Source organism: Acomys russatus, chromosome 4 (assembly GCF_903995435.1).
Source record: "Acomys russatus chromosome 4, mAcoRus1.1, whole genome shotgun sequence".
Taxonomy (NCBI): Eukaryota; Metazoa; Chordata; class Mammalia; order Rodentia; family Muridae; genus Acomys; species Acomys russatus.
Window position 1 is genome coordinate 19,871,038 of NC_067140.1, and position 15,074 is coordinate 19,886,111.

General features: G+C 47.5%; 1 pseudogene; it reads right to left on the reverse strand.

Annotated features, from left to right (window-relative positions):
* Window positions 1–8,323: 8,323 nt before the first annotated feature.
* LOC127188528 (40S ribosomal protein S10-like) lies at window positions 8,324–8,822 on the reverse strand (annotated as a pseudogene).
* Window positions 8,823–15,074: the final 6,252 nt, after the last annotated feature.

Consider the following 15,074-nt stretch of genomic DNA (forward strand, 5'->3'; position numbering starts at 1 on the left):
GAGATGGTTGTGAGCTGTCACATGGGTAGTGTGAACAGAACTCAAGTCCTCTGTAGGAGCGACAAGTAATCTGAACTGCGTGGCCACCTCTCCAACCCTTATTTGTTTGTTTGCAACAAGGCCTTACTATATCCCACTGGTTGGCCTAGAGCCTGCCATGTAGACCAGGCTGGTCTTAAACTTGTGGTGATCCTCCTGCGCCTGCTTCCTGAGTGCCACCGCTCCTGGCTTTAGCTGATCTTGGGGACTGAGTCTTTTGGTGATCCTTGTGAACCAGCTTCAACTGTGCCCACCCTACAGCATTAGGACCATTACCCCTGTGTCCTCCTGCCCCCCCAGCCTCACCCTCTCCATTGAAAAGCGGATATGATGTGACACCGAGGGCTGACCCACAGCTGACCTTTTGTGTTCAGAGTTGTGGTGGGCCCCCATTTTATAAATGAGGAAGTGGAGGCCCACAAGGCTGAAGGAACCTGTCCCCAGGATCCCTGACTAGCTTGTGATAAGGTGGGGACACTCTCTGAATATTATGGCTCTTCCAGGCAGGAGAGTGGTTCAGAAGTGATGCAAAGACCCAGGGGGTTAGCACATGTCTCTCTCTCGTCACAAATACCAGATAGAAGAGAGCCAGATTTACAGACGACATTTAAAGAGCCCCTTTCCTCTGTCTCCTTGGGTCCTTAAACCATGTCCCTAGCCGCAGATTTGAAGTCTGTTTGGCTGTGACATTCTCACCCTGCCACTGGTCCCCAGTTTGTGATGCCCGTGCTCCCCATGGTCCACACAGGCCACTCCATACCGAAAACAGCCCACAAGGCATGACACTTCTCAGGAAGATCAATCTAAGTCATTTCGCAGACAGTAAAACCAAAGCTCTCACATGCCGGAGACCAAACAACAACCTGGTGAGAGATTGGGGTCAGATTCAAACCTCAGACCCCCAGCCTCTATCTCAGTCCCACCCCAAGCAGTAGAAACTAGCAGAGTGCCAAGGCTCTGGAGGTGGGTGCCTGGAGGCGGGTACCTGGTGAACCGCTGGTGGGAGTATGGTCCCCCGCTGTTTCCAGCAGTTGTTTCTGCTCAGGATCTTGCACCTCCAGCTGTTGCTGCCCAGTACCAGACTATCTGCAGAGCCTGGCCCCTGCCCTTTGCTTCCTGCAGGCTGAATACACACACAAGGCAAACACAAGCTGGGAGGAGTCCTCCCCGCCCCTGCCAGCCCTGTGGAAACGCGTCTCTTCCTGGACTCAGGTGCCTCTCCTCCTAGTAAAAAACAGAGCACCTGAATTCTCTTACACTCATGCCTCCTAGGCACTCTGAGCATCCTGTGTAGTGAGTGCCCTTTGCCCTGTGTGGCTGTGCAGGTGGACCTGGGATGCAGTTCCTCTCTGTGACAACTGTGGGTCACAGTCAGAGCAGAGATGCTCTGTAAGGGTCTGCAGCTTTGTCTTGCCATTTAACTCGCATTGATTCCAGGGTGCCATCTCCACCATGACCAAGCCAAGTAGTTAGGAGACACCTTCCCCCACATGACACCTAGTCCCGTAAAAGAACTGAACACAGGAAAGCAATTGCACAGAGAGTGGCTTCTTGCTGTACAAAAACATGTGATGTTGCTCAGATTATTTTCCTCTGCTGGCCAGAAGTTTGTTTGTTTGTTTGATTGATTCATTCATTTGTTTGCTTGCAACAGGGTCTCACGTAGCCCAGGCTAGCCTTGATCATACTATGGAGTTTAAGGAGTCCTCCTCAAAGCTGGGATTCTAGGCATATGTACCTGCAGGTCCAACTTACGTGATTCAAGAAATAGAACTCAGGACTCTGTGCACACTGGGCAAGCAGCTTTACCCGTGGAGTTTACATCTCAGGCCAAGACAGTTAAAGTGTCCAACAAGTTAAAGCATCTTGTAAGGATGTGTGCGATACACAAGAGAGCATAAAATCAAGCCAAAGAAGACGCACAAAAAAAGAGGAATCAAAAAAAAGTAAGTGTGCAAGTGTGGTGGCCTGTGATCCCAGCACTCAGGAGGCAGAGGCAATGGCAGAGTTTGAAGTCAGCCTGGTCTACAGAGTGAGTTCCAGAACAGCCAGGGCTACACAAGGCTATCCTGTCTTAAAAAAAAAAAAAAAAAGAAAGAAAGAAAAAGAAAAGAAAGAAAAGTGTGCATGTGCGTGTTATTTAGAGACTTGCTGAGACTCACATGACTCTGAGCCTCCTGACATCCAGTGCAAAAGAGAAATGTGTTAAGGGGCACTCCTGGGAAAACATTCAAGAGAATGCAAACCAGTAATTACCGCGGCTTCAGTCAGTAACGCGCTCACCCAGGTGCTCATCGCGACTATTTGCCGAGCGTCAGGCTATATATAGGCCTGGGGGGGGGGGCTCTCCCCACCTGGGGCTCATTGTGACCAGACACGGAGTCCTAACCTAAGCCGGACTCACAGAACACACACGTGGGGCTGGCAAAGAATAGCTGCAGCAGTTGAGAGCACGGAAGTCAGAGTCAGAGAGAGTCAAACAAGATTTAAGTAAACTGAATTCCCAATGCCGAGCGCTGCGCTCCGCTCCGCTCTGGACTCCGCCCCTAAAACTGGCGCGCAAGACCCGATTGCAATGTCAGTGCAAGCCTCCAGCCTGGTCCTGCCTCAGACTGTGATTCTTACAGACCAGCTGGGTGACTGTGAAAGCCCTGTGTTCACTTGACACCTGACTTCATATTCCTGATTCACCATAAAGGGCAGACGGTGGTCAAGCCTCCAAGCGCGAGGTTCTACCCACAGCTAAGAGCTGACTGACACTTCACCCTCAAAGTAGCCTCCCCGTCTACTTATCCCCTTCTCCTTGCAACTCACTTATGTTTCTTCACACGGAAGTAGGATTTTGGCTGAGGACACTCACTGAGGCGGGACACTCAGGAAGTGCCAGCAGGCTGTGAACTTGCAGTCAATACTCACTGCTGAAGTCTGCAGCCCTACTGTGTGCTGCACCGGTGTGCTACCAGTTTCCTGTCACTACAGTGAAATGCCCTAGGCGGGCTGCTTATAGAGAGAAGAGGTCCAGTTTGGATCATGACTTGATGGTTCCAGTCCGTGATCAGCTGGGCCCCAGAGCTTGATCAACTTGTCGCAGTGGGAAGGCGTGGCAGAGCAGAGCAGCTCACCTCCTGGGCACAGGAAGTGAAGAGCAAGAGGAAGACACAGGGGGTCCCATAATCCCCCTTGCAGATGGGTTCCCCCAAAGTAAAAAGCAAAACAAAAAAACAGTAAGGCTCCACTTCAAGGCCAGAGAACCTCCAATAACACCGGGTGGGGGGGGGGTGGGAGGCTTGGGGGGGGGGGACGGGGACAAGCCTGTACTGTGTGCTTTTCTAGGGGACCCTTATCCAAACCACTGCAACAGGCTGTGGAGTTCTCAGGGCAAAGAGAAAACAGTGCAGGCTCGTTCTAACAGCATCAAAAAGTACCGTGGAAGGAAGGAAACCAGGATTTCCCCTTCCTTCTACTTTCTCCTATTCCATCATTCACGAATTGTACTGGTTGCTCAATTCATTGCAACTAAAATTTTAAACCATTAGTGTGAATTTCACCTTCTCTTTTACACTGGCAGAACTGTCTTGAAAGTCAAGGAACTCTGGTGTGGAAGGCCAGAAGCCACACAACTGCTTTCTCAGCAACGTGTGTGTGCGCGTGTGTGCATATGTGTGTTCGTGAACAAGTGTGTGTGTGTGTGTGTGTGTGTGTGTGTGTGTGTGTGTGTGTGTAATGATGGGCTGGAGATATGCCTCGGTGGTTAAGAGCATTTGTTGCTCTTACAGAAGACCCAGGTTGAGTTCCCAGCACCCACATGGCCACTCACAACCACCTGGAACTCCAGTTCCAGTGGATTCTGCTCCCTCCTGTGGCCTCCATGGGTACTGCACACACTTGGTGCACACATCCATGCAGGCAAAACACATATATACAAAATAAATAAATCTTTAAAAGCTGAGTAGTGCTTCCTAGGACTAGCATAGGGGCCATGCTCCCTTCATATTGGGACACATGTTCTGGCCTTGATTTACTGAGACCAGAATGGGGAAAGGAAAAGAACCTTTGGGTCACTTCTTTCTCTCTGAGCTATTATTAAATGGGCCTACAGGCTGACAGAGCAGGCTTAGGGGTGTGTGTGTATCACTGTGCATGTGTGTTTGTGTATATGCAGACACATTACCCCATGTGTATGCATGTACACAGAGACCAGAAGTCAACCTTAGCTCCTGTTTCTTAAAAGCTTTCCTCTTCTCCCTTTCAGAGTCTGTCTGAACCTGAAGTTCTCTGATTAGGGTAGACCAGGTGGCCCAAGAGCTCCAGGGCTCCTCCTGTCTCCACCTCTACAGCACTGGGGTTACAAGTGTGTAGCACTATGCTTGGCATTTTCATATGAGTTCTGGGGATTGAATTTACTCTACTGATTGAATTATTTCTCCAGCTGATATTTGCAGTTCTTAAACGTGCCCCCCGCCACCCCGGGCTTGGCATCATGCCACCTTGCACAGCAAACAGACTAAAACTCAGATCACACATACTCAGTTATAGATGCAACTTGTAGCTTTTATGCCAGGCTTGCTTAACACCCCTACACGGACAGTGACACCCTGAGTGTATGTGTGAAAGGGCAGTAAGAACAGCAATTGTGCACACACCCCATGTAAGAAACACCCTTCATTCACCATGTCTGGAGAGTCACTACTGCCTGTAACTCCAGCTCCCGGGGATCTGGCACCCTCTTCATCTTCCTGAGACCCCTGCACTCGGACTCGGGTACACACACACACACACACACACACACACACACACACACACACACACACCGCACCACACATATATAATTAAAAATACAATAAATAGTTTAAAAGCAAGAGGAATTTCAAGGTGCTAAGGAGGTGGCTCAGCCATTCAAGAGTGAGGTCTGGAGTTCATGTACCCACGACACATGAAAGAGGTGGGTGGGTGTGGTCAGCCACTTGCAAACCTAGTATGTGGGAGGAAGAGGCAAGGTATCCCCAGAGCAAACCGGGAGTCAGACTAGCCTGAAACAGTGAGCTCTGGGTCCACACGAGAGACCATGGCTCAATGTATAAAGTGGAGAGTGCTCAAGGAAGACACCCAGTGCCAACCTTGCACCTTGTCTTAAACACCATATTTAATAAAACACCATGACCAAAAGCAATTTGGGGAGGAAAGGATTTATTCAGCTTACACTTCCACACTGCTGTCCATCACTGAAGGAAGTCAGGACAGGAACTCAAGCAGGGCAGGAACCTGGAGACAGGAGCTGATGCAGTGGCCACAGAGGGGTGCTGCTTACTGGCTTGCTCCCTATGGCTTGCTCCCTATGGCTTGCTCAGCTTGCTTTCTTATAGAGCCCAGGACACCAGCCCAGGGATGACACCACCTACAATGGGCCACACCTTCCCCCATCAATTGCTAATTAAGAAAATGCCTTACAGGCTTGCCTGCAGCCCAATCTTACAGAGGCATTTTCTCCATTTAGGTCCCTACCTCTCATATGACTATAGCTTATGTCAAGTTGACATAAAGTTAGTTAGCACAGACGTTCATATGCATGTGCACCTATGCATGTGTATCCACATACATGTGAATACTCAAATATACATTCACACACACACACACACACACACACACACACACACACACACACACACACGCACACACACTACGCACATGAATATATGCAGAAAAGGGGGGCGATTTCAAGGTTGTAACCATAGAACATTAAGCGGAGCAGAATGCCATGGGTGGAGATAGCATTGTGGATCAGAGACTTCCTGGTGAAGGCTTGGCCTCCCAGTGGGGACACTCTGGACACTGAGCAGAGCCATTCTGCATACAGACTTGAGGTTCTCATTGGCACACTCCCTGACATGATTCACCTCCTAATCCTCTCTCCCTAGGATCTCCACCCCTCTTCAAATATTGACTGACCCACAGAATTGTCAACTTCTGTCTCTGGAATCTGGATAAAGCTGGTTGCAGACTAGTTGCTGGGAATCCGACATATCCTAGTGAGACAGGGTCTCTCACTGGCCTGAGCTTACCAAGTGGGCTAGGCTGCCTGCCAGCAAGCCTCTGCCTCATTGGTCGGAATCTTACCATGCTGGGGTCGCAAGTGTGTGCTATACTGTGCCCCAGGTGTTGTGTTGTGTTTTGTTTTTTAAACATGATTTCTGGAGATCAAACTCAGGTCTTAGTGCTTGCAAAACAACACTTTACTGAAGGAGCTGTCTCTCCAGCCCCTCTGCTATATAGCTTTAAGGATTGGAGCTGGAGTGGGCATAAATAATTACATTACGGTCATGTGTACTTAACCTGCTGATGGTAGGCAGTCTCCTGCCTGCATGAATTGGCTAGTCTGCTCCAGCTGAAACAGTAGACTTGTCTTCTTGTCCCACTTGTCGCTTGGTGGTTCCCCTACTGTATCTCAAGCTCTGGGGAGCTGGGAATGGAGGCTCAGAGAAGACCCGAGTGGTCTTCAGTTCAACCAGTGGTCTGGCATTGGCTTCAGAGCTCTCACGAGACCCAGGGCTCGCTCTCACGTGCATACCTGGCATCTGGAATTACCTCATGTGACAAAAATTCTAGTTCTATAGGCTGAGGGAGTATGTGACCGTGGGAGGTTGTTGCCCCCTCAGTGCTTTGGTTATCACACGCTTAAGTATTGATGCTTTGTTACCTATATACAGTACTATATATTGAGAGGCGCCCACTGCAGAGTCCCTGTGAGAACTAAAAGGATAATTCACAGGAAATGATTAACAAAGTTAAATTATCATGACCATGAAGGGACAGTATTGAGATTTCTTCCATACATAATCTGTCTTTAGAAGTGTCATTTTTTTTAGAAGCTGAAGGTCCAGTACACATTTGTAAATATATAATATGTTCACACCTGACTAAACAAAGCCCCACAAATAGTAAAGAAAAAAAAAAAAAGGTAGAAAATTCACCTTCTGAAAGCCATGCATGGACCACACTGGCCTCTGAGCATTCAGATCAGCAGGGAGACAGACAGCAAACATGATGCAGAGGCCATGGAGGTCGTGGGAAAGGGCCCTAGGGGAGGATCCTGGGGGAGGGTCCTGGGGAAAAGTTGTGGGGGAGGGTCCTGGAGGACGGTGACCCAGGAAACAGGATATCGACTAATTCCCTGTTATCTTCCCATCTGGCTTTAAAACATCATTTTTGGAGAATTTAGGGCAAAACAAGGCTGTATACACACTGTGGCGCGGCTCGTGCCGTCTCTGGGAAGACAAGTCGGAAAACTGCTCTCATGGTTCTCCTTCGAGACAGCAACGCTACAGAACCCAGGCTCAGCTCCAAAGCCACTGCCTTCCTGCTTCAGCCTCCCGAGCGCTGGGATTACAGGTGTAAACTGCCACATCCGGTCAGAAGACGGCTTTGATTTAGACATCTCTGTAAATAATTTAAATGGAGTAAGAAATCCATTACTAAGAGCCTCTAATAATTTCCCTCATCAAATGAATTTCTGGGTGATTAAAAAAAAAAAAAGATTTCACTTATTTATTTTATGTATGCAGTGCTCTATCTGCATGTACACCTGTACACCAGAAGAGGGCATCAGATTTCATTATAGATGGCTATGAGCCACCATGTGGTTGCTGGGAACTGAACTCAGGACCTCTGGAAGAACAGTCAGTGCTCTTAACCTCTGAGCCATCCCTCAAGCCCACATCAAGTATTTCTTCTCCTTCTCCTTCTCCTTCTCCTTCTTCTTCTTCTGTCCCGTCCAGCAGGACCAGTAATTATGGGGTCACCAGGGGAGCCATACCTGAAATGATGGGATGGGAAAGAAAGAGGCAAGACCAAGTAGTGTTCCTATCAAGGTCCGTTTATTGAATCAAAAGCAAAAGCTTATATGGGGTGGAGGCAGGAACTAAGCAGTAGGAGGGGCCCGAGAATATCTAGCTAACTATCTCTCGGGAAGTCCTGAGCTAACCTGCTAAACAACATCTGCAGAAACTGAAAGAAGGAAGTTATACAGAGGCTGAAAGAAGGAAGTTAGCTTTGGAACGGGGCATCAGTATTTTTTCATAGCCAGTAGACTCTTTTAGCCTTGAATGACCCCGGGCTGGCTCTGAACATTATTCTTCTCCTTCTCCTTCTCCTTCTCCTTCTCCTTCTCCTTCTCCTTCTTCTTCCTTCTTCTTCTTCTTCTTCTTCTTCTTCTTCTTCTTCTTCTTCTTCTTCTTCTTCTTCTTCTTCTTCTTCTTCAAGTTTATTCAACACAACACATTTTCTGACTTCACTGTGATGGCTGACCACGTCCCCGACCAAAGAGGCCTCTAAACTGGAATTCCGTTGCTGAGCCAGGCCCAGCCTCAGCTTTCTTGTCAGCACCAGGAGACACAGCACTCCTTCTGTAGGTGTCTCTGTCTTCCTCCCCTCTTGTGAATCTTGCAGGTAGCTCGCCCTCTGGACCTTTAGGCCAAGGCCTGTCAGTCTCAGGACGACTGCAGTGCAGTGTGGCAGGCACGACCTCAGGAGGTAGGTGGAGGTAGTCTCGGAGATAGTGGATGCCCTCCTTGGTAAGGTACCAATAGAGGTGTCTCCAGGCAAACTGCTCCTTCGTGTAGCCTCGAGACTTGAGAGACTGCATGGCCTTCATCTTGTGAAGGTTGGGCACATTCTTGTCTGCCAGCTCCGGGTGTTTGGGCATGTGGACATGTTTCTTGGCAACCATCACTCCTTCCTTAAAAAAGGAGTTCACAGATGGCATTCCCGTTCTTCTTAGGCATCAACATCATGGCGGCTGCAGGGTCTGAGGCAGAGGCTGGAAAGGCGTGCTTGGTGCAGCGTCTCTCACATCAAGTATTCTTAAGGATAATTAATAACTTTCCATTTTTTTCATAATTGTTTTCTTTTCTTAAAAAAAGGTTTTATCGTGTTTTTGAAAGCCTCAAAGAATTAGTTAAAATATTATACTAAAACAAACAAACAAACAAAACAAAAAACCACCAGGAAACAGTAACTATTAGAAAGAGTCAATAGAAAAAAAATATTATATTTGTGTGTGTGTGTGTGTGTGTGTGTGTCTGTGTGGCACACGCGTGCAATACCCACAGTGGCTAGACAAGGACATGTGACCCCTGGAGCTGGGCTTTCTGGCCGTGAGAGCTACACACTAAACTGTGGCCCTCCGATAAGCATGACATACCCTCAACTGCTAGCCATTTCACCAGGCCCGTGTTTTCTCACTAAGTAAAATAAAATAAATCAAATGAGACATGATCACTCTCAGTTTTGACATAACTGTTCCATATGTCTTCCTCGACTGCACGCTGAGGAATCCTGTACGTCAGCTTAACCAAAGCAGCTGCGGCAGCAGCAGAAGCCAGAGAAGGCTCAACTCTCTTTCACCAGGACAGGCTCCCAAGAACATGCAAAAATCTAAAATCATACCATATTTTTTTTTTTGCCTTTTCAAAATTTGTAAAACAAGTACTTTTGTTGGAAGACTATTGGAAACAATAGTTACATTTTATATTAATGTTCTTTTCTTTTCTTTCTTTCTTTTTTTAAAAGATTTATGTATTTACTGTGTATAGTGTACGGTATTCTGCCTACATGTGCAGCTGCAGGCCAGAAGAGGGCAGCAGATCTTATTATAGATGGTTATGAGCCACCATGTGGTTGCTCAGGACCTCTGGAAGAACACAACCAGTGCTTTTAACCTCTGAGCCATCTCTCCAGCCCACTGATGTCATTTTCACTCACATTGAATGGGTGTGTTATACTTTAGAGAACTTATGAATATTTAAAACTTGTTAGTTCTGATTTCCAACATGGCAAATGTAGGAAGAGCTCATGTAAATAAAATAAAAACTCCTTTTAGTCCTCGGTTGCTTGTGGTGGTGTCAGGGTGTGAATCTATACTGTTCTCACGAGTAATGTTCTGAACTTGTTGTCTCCTGCAGGCAGCAATACTTTGGAGGTGGAGGAAGTGGGTCACTAGGGGCTGGCCCTTGAAGGTAGCAGCCACTCCGAGTTTAGTCCTGTGTCCTCAGATTGCTGTATGCCGCCATGATGTGAGATGCCCACCCCTACCTCACTCCTGCCTCCTCCCAACTCCCCCGTGTGTTACCATGTCCCCTCTCCTTCTCCTGCATTGTCTCTGTTGGACTTTCAGTCTTCATGTGAAAAGGCAGCTAATGCAGCCACAGAGGACACAATTTTTACATTTAATTTTTCTGTAATTCTAGAAGAAGTAAATTTTCATGATAAAACACACAGGAAGCATTTTATAATGAAAATGTAAATGTAAAATTTTCATTATAAAGCCGAGTGTGTGACTCAGTGGCAGAAAGGATTCAGCATGCCCTGGTTCAAAACCCCATTGTGACTCAAAAAATGGGGAGAAAAGCGTGCAAAGGAATATGGAAAAACAACAACAACAACAAAAATCTATGAGTCTGTCTCATGAAGACTCTCTTTGATACTTGCCCCGTTCTATATAAATATTACACACAGCGCACTTATTCCAAAACACTGCCTCGCTTTTGTTTGGGGACAAGGTCTTGTCCGTCATGACCACTCCATTTTTGTAAAGCTCCCCGTTTCGGGTTAAACGGTGACTATGAATGAAACTAAAATAATTTGGTGGCTGGAACTAAAGCAACTCGCTTTTCTAGATTCTTGGTTCCCTGGTCACTTAGCCCCCCTTCACCTCCCCCATTCCCCCCACCTGCCCCACCCAGGAATGGCTGGCCAGGAGAGGTGACTATGAATAATCACTGTGCGTTCTTTAACTGGCTCCCTGGCTACCCGCTGGCAAGAAGCAGCCACAGAAGAGTCGTCTTCCCTAGACTCCCAGCTGTAAGCAGGCGTAGGCTCCGGTTCTCACACCAGGAAGGTTTTCCTCTCAAACGAACTTCAGGGCATGTCGAGGCGTGGCTCGTTTGTCTGTCTGTCTGTCTTCTTATCAGCCTTACATTTGGTGGCCCCACAGGGAGTCGGGAGTTCCTCTTCCCAAGGGAGCTCCCTTCGCCTCTTGTCTCCTTTCTGTCACCAACTGCCTGATTCCTTAGATCCCCTCTCCTCTCCTTCCGTGACTCCTTGCTTTGGAACTCTTCTCCCTGACTAACTAACTATCTGCCACCCTGACTTCGAAGACACAGACGCCCTCAGGCAGAGTTTTCCCTGGCAGAGGTGAGCCTCTCCCTCCCAGTGGGTTCCTAATAAACAGAGCCTTGCATTTGAGTACCTCAGAAGGAGCAAGCCAGTAAGCAGCATTCCTTCACGGTTTCTGTTTTCTATTCCCGCCTTGAGCTCCTGCCTAGCTTCTGTCAGTGACGGACAACACGCTATAAGATGAAATAAACCCTCTCTTCCCCAAGTTGCTTTTGGTCTAGGTGTTGGTTACAGGAGCACAAAGCAAAGGAGAACAGTCTTGTTATGTTAAAAACAAGACTAATTAAGAGATACAGCTACAGCGTAAAGTGAGTGTCCATGGACATAACCACTCCTATCTTATTTAAGATGTGCTGTGTGTGGGTGTGAGTGTGTACATGTATATCAACATGTTTAAGATGGTTAATTCTTAAACTACCTAGAACGCATTTAAAGTGATTGCTTTGCTCCTCCTATGTTTATGACTGCAGGATTCTTGGGACACAGCACACATGTTTTATGTGTTTAACCTGTCATTATTAAGTTTTAATTTAAGACATACGTATTTCAGGATCTTACAAACAAAATTAGGTATAAACAGGCCATTCAAATTAAGAAAGGCATACAGGAGTTATAACGAAAATAAAACCTCAGCTCCTAGGCTACTCCTTCCTCTGCCAGCTGCTCTCTGACTCTTCCATTTACCCCTCTGCCAGTTGCAGCTGAGGTCACACCCACCTGCATCTTCCCACCCGTTTCTCTTCCCATCCTGCCAGGGTTGCCATGGCCCCTCCAGGCTGGGCCTGACTGTTGGGAGTTTGATGTTCTCCTCTCTTTTCCTGGCTTTCCACTCTACTTGTTTCTTTCTGGGCTTCCGTGCTTGAATGAATGTCTGTCTCTCGTGCATTTTCCAGGACCCGTGTTCGCAGCGACAAAATCCCCGATACCGAGTTGACTGTCCCCAGTGGGTTTGCGTCTGAGCCCACTGTCCAGTCTCAGCTGTGTTCTTTTAGCTTGTCCATCATTTCCAAAGGGGAAACTGGGGCTGGCAAAAGCATTTGTCTGCTCTCTGCCTCGCCTGGACTCACGAGACTTGCCTGACGAAGATTCCCTCCCCAGTGGGGACTGTTCCATCTTGCCCTCCCAAGAATTTACGCTCTCCTTGACCTATTTGTGATCTTAAACTAACCTCTAGGATAAAGTTCCCTGTTGCAATCTCTTCTGACACAAGACCCTTGATAAATAAAATCAGAGTCCAGACACCCTGCACGCCTCATGGCCCACGCATTCTTTCATGGGCTCCTGCCCACGGCAGCTTGTCTGACCAATGACCGGAAGCAAAGGGGCGGGTACGTAAGGATCACAGGTTTCCCGTGGAAGCTCTTGTTTCCTTGAGGACTGTGGATCTGAAAAGCCTTGATTGGACATTTGTCTTTATGCTTTGGCAATTGACAAAGCAACGGGCTCTCAAAACCCAGTTTCCTTCATCTTCTAGCGTTGGAGCTCTTTGCTTTCACTATGTGGCCTGCAGGAGAGTGATTGTTCAAAGCGAGGATTAGTAACTAGGGGAACTTACATGAAATCGTAGCAAAACAGGAGGGGTTGACAATGTCCTCGCAAATCCGAGAATTGGCTGCCTTCTTAAGGGGCACTACTGTTCAGGGTGCCCCTGGTCTGTCTTCTCAAGGTAAATTCAAAAGCATCAAAGCAGTTTCTTCTTCTTCTTCTTCTTCTTCTTCTTCTTCTTCTTCTTCTTCTTCTTCTTCTTCTTCTTCTTCTTCTTCTCCTTCTCCTTCTCCTTCTCCTTCCTTCTCCTTCTCCTTCTTCTTCTTCTTCTTCTTCTTCTTCTTCTTCTTCTCTTTCTCCTTCTTTTCTTTTTTGTCTTTTTGTTTTGTTTTGTTTTTCGAGACAGGGTTTCTCTGTGTAGCTTTGGCTGTCCTGGACTCGCTTTGTAGATCAGGCTGGCCTTAAACTCACAGAGATCAGCCTGTCTCTGCCTCCCAAGTGCTGGGACTAAAGGCGCGCCACCACACCTGGCTTCAAAGCAATTTCTTACCCCATGTTTTTATCAAAAGTTTGAAAAGGGAGGAGAAAGTGTTTGTAGGGGAAATACCTTATGTATTTCACATTTCTATTTAATCTAATACAATAACTATACAGTTTGGAATACATATATACATAAATACATACACACACACACATAAAGATGCAAAGAGTGTTAATGTTTGGAACAATAATCATGATATTTTTACCCAATGCTTAGATATTTTGGTGATTTTAAATGGAGCTTTAGAATGTGCTGAGGTAACCAGGCCTTTAGAGCCCTTAAGTCTATGTGGGGGTATTAATCAGGGGCTCTGTGCCACCTTCCTGATTTCTGTGTCTGAGTGTGTGCATGCCTCTGTGTGAGTGTGCATGGGTGTGTGGAAGCCAGCAGTCAACCTCAGGCATCATCCTCAGGATGCTGCCCACTTGGTTTTCTGAATCAGGAGGATGCTGTCCACTTGGTTTTCTGAATCAGGAGGATGCTGTCCACTTGTTTTCTGAATCAGGAGGATGGAGTCCACTTGGTTTCTGAATGAGGAGGATGCTGTCCACTTGGTTTTCTGAATCAGGAGGATGCTGTCCACTTGGTTTCTGAATCAGGAGGATGCTGTCCACTTGGTTTTGAAGCAGGCTCGCTCGTTGGGCTGGAGCTTGCTGATTAGGCGAGTTTGGGTGGAGAGTTAGCACAGAGATCCGTCTATCCCTGCCACCCTTGGCTGAGATGAAAAGGACTCTGTCCCCCACATCCCGTGAGCCCCTGGGATCAAACTCGGGCCCTCAGGCTTGTATGCAGGTGTTTGACAGAGGGAGCCATCTACTGGGCCTTATTTTTCCGATTCTTATGGTCATCTGAGCCAGCAGTGTTCCTGTCTACCTCCACAGTGTGCTTTGGAGAGAGTTCCAAACTGAAAATGTTGAGTGACGGGTCTTTCCCTCCCTTCAGAAGATGACTTCAGCTCTTCGCCACATCGGGGTCATTCTTATCTTTCCAGAGCTATGGGTGAGCCCATGAGCAATGGAGGGCTGCTCAAAACACCAAAGAAGCAGAAATCAAGGAAACACATAAGAGGTCTCCGTAGCTGGATGCAGGTGTTGACTATGCAGCTGCGTCTGTGTTCTTTTCCTCATACTGTTGTCCCTAACCCTGACTTATCCAGTCTCCGTCCTGTCCCTCAATTCACCTAGGGAATTTAAAGAGGAAATCATCAGGACCAGATGGGTCCGCAGGTGAAGGGTGTCTCCTTGGTGGGGGAAACAAGTACCTGTTTCCCACCCAGAAGCTTAGGAGTGGAGTTGTTAATGACACGGTGGCCTTTGCCATCTGTAAGGCTAGGCCGCATCCAAATCCCCTTAACGTTTGTCCTAGACTCTCCCTCCCTAGACCTTTAGCTTTGGCTCCCAGTTAATAGAACTCGTCCTGAGGGGAGAGGCCACAGGTATCTTATAGCCTGTTGACCTCTGTGCTGTCTCGGTGAGAGGCCGCACCAGATCCTAGGCCTGTAAGCTGTGGAACCCGTCTTCGTGGTAGCATGAACTTTGCAAAGGAGTTCCTATGTAGCCTTATCTGCACCTGGAACTGCAATGATTGTTGCCTGGAAACCTTTTCCTGAATGTGTTTTAAATACGCTTCCAATAAACCACTTGGTGTCAAACTCTCTAAAAGTTTGATCCAGCTGGCTGACTAAGTCCAGCTGAATGGAGTTTTTATTCTCCTTTCCCTGGCAGCCATGATGACTACAGGGGCCTCCCCACAATGTAAGATGAATACATAAAACCTTCTTGGCCGTTATTGGCAAGTATCTTTCATGGCTTGTGGAACCTGTTGCGAGTTATCACTGTTA